The sequence below is a fragment of the Carlito syrichta genome, unplaced genomic scaffold (genome assembly GCF_000164805.1).
Source record: "Carlito syrichta isolate Samal-C Ts95f unplaced genomic scaffold, Tarsius_syrichta-2.0.1 Scaffold287827, whole genome shotgun sequence".
In the NCBI taxonomy this organism is placed as follows: Eukaryota; Metazoa; Chordata; class Mammalia; order Primates; family Tarsiidae; genus Carlito; species Carlito syrichta.
The window spans coordinates 92864-95330 of record NW_007231923.1 but is presented as its reverse complement, the minus strand read 5'-3'; positions in this window follow the sequence as shown (position 1 = coordinate 95330).

Below are 2467 nucleotides of genomic sequence, written 5' to 3'. Positions count from 1 at the left end.
AATGGCTGACTTGCACACCATTCAGATGAGTGCCTGTAAAGAGCAAGATAATGTCCATCAGAGGCTGTGCCACCATGTCCATTCCTTGATGTTTCTGACCATGATTTGAAGGCAAAGGTCCAACCCATTTTTATTTTTCAAAACACCTTGGCACCAAAATTGTACATGTAGTGAGAGATGGGGGCAGGGGGTATTATGTTTCTATCCTATGGATACAAAACTCAAAAGATGAGACAAACACAATAAGAAGCAGTGGGGTAGGAAGGAGTTTGCTGTTTTGAACAACAAAAAGAAGGTAAAGTGGCTGCTGCAGTGAACAAGGAATGGTTGGGAGGCAGGCCAGGGAGGTAGACTTGACATTAGGGGCTTTCTGTGCCACAGTTAAATTATTCTGGGCTTTCTCCTCAATGCACTGGGAAACCATTCGAGTGCTGTGAAAACAGGGATTTCAGTTCTGCTTGCTGTGTCATGACCTCTTTCCTCAACTTCCTCACCACTGTGGTCTCCACTGAGGCAGGGCCTGTGAATGTCATCTCCATCCTGGATAAAAATTCCCTCAGTTGTTCCATCTGTCTTTATGAGTAATAACAACACGCTAGTACCTCTTGCATAACACATCTGCTTCCCGGGAGACAGTATGGTTACTCCAGGGAATGTACTTTTTGAAAGTGTTACTACCTGTTCTTTCAAGGTGAATTCCCAGCACCCAGAGTTTGGACTTTTAGTCACTGAATAACCATTGACCCTTTGGTCCTCTTCTTTTTGTCTACTTCACACTTGGTACCATGATACTCTCTGTACTGTGCCTTGACCTCCATTAAAATGCTGTAGAGCTCAGGAAAGTTGCATGCCCGCAGTCCCCACTGGGTTCCATCCCCAACCCCACCTGTAATATAGTTCAGAAGCACAAAGACACAGCTGTGGGTGGGCTGACCAAAGTCTGCCCACACTCCAGGCTGCAGCACATAGTAGAGGCTAAAGAGATATTATTAAGAGAAAAATATAATGTACACCTTTTTTAAATGGTTTGAAATTCAGAAAGGGGGGAGTGATTAGAAGCAGTAGCAGAAGCACTCATTTTACCAGACCCTCTATGGTCTGAATTTTTAAAACTTGCATTTCAAAGGGAATTGAAAGCTCTTCCCAATTCATTGAGCTGCTACTTTGCAAACTCTACTTGATTCCTGAGCTCATCATGAATTTTATGAATTTTGTATTTTTATGCCAGGGCTCTTTGAAGTTGTACCTTTAAAAAGCAAAAACAAAACCAAAGTGACACTTTGCTTTTTTATATAGAAAAGTGTATGCAGCTGTGACAAAGTTCATATTCAACAACCATTGAAAGGTTGAAACATGAACTTGAAAGTAAATAGCTTTATGGAGATTCACATTGAGGAACACTGTGTAGTCTTTCAGAAGAGTAAATTCCAGCTTTGCTAGTGATGGGAGGGGTTTTGACAAGGCATTCCTGAACTCAGAAAGATGCTGAAATGTGTGTTTAATGAAATTTATTTTTGCAAAATAATGACAAACTATATAGCTTGTGTATTCTTGTGTGGGTTTTTCTATGTATGTGTGTATTTCTTATGTATACATGGCTTTATCTATGTATATGTGTATGTCTCTATGTATATATTTATATGGGTTTCTCTATGTATATGCACTGTGCATCTGTGCATGTACCAGTGCACAAGTGCACACACACAGATGTATGACATGGATACACACAAACATGTGCACACATACATGCAAGAAATAAGAATTGGGAAGAAGGGTTAGTATGGATTTATTCGTGGTGAAGTTAAGAGGAGGCAGAGAGTTGTGGAGGGAAGGTAAGCCACTAGTAAGGGAAGCCCACAAAGAAGCACAATAGAAAATATGCACTTGGAAAAATAAATAGTGTGCTTTCATGCATTTTTGTAAATTATATATATGAGTATGACTATGTATATAATAAATAAAACTTAAAATAAAAAGAAAATGAGGACTAGGCAACCCTCAGCAGACAAAATGAAATGTAGTAATGTCTAAGAAAGTGTTTTCTAAATGGTAAAGTAACATGCTGACTGAATTTATTATCACTGTTGTCCAAATTGCTATTACTGTTATTAAAAGCTCAGCTCAGGCAGAATGTCGGCTGCACTGGCCTCTGGTCAACTCCAAGCAAATGTTGTCACTGAAGTTTCCCTGCTGGGATTCCCAGTGGATTCCAAGCTGAGTCAGTCCTCAGAGCTAGAAGTCAGGGGAGCAATTCTATCTAAACATCCTCAGCTGTCATTTGGCCATCTCTGAAATGCCCCAACCTCATTAATTTACCCACTCAGAGTGTAGTCTTATTTCTTTTTCTTGCACAATCCTCCCTCTAGAATGATCCATGGTTGTCCAGTTACCTTTAGTTGTGACCTGAGGTTTCTTCTCAGAGGAAAGCTGTCTCTCACTTGTAGGGCTGCTGGTTATCAGTGGGTGA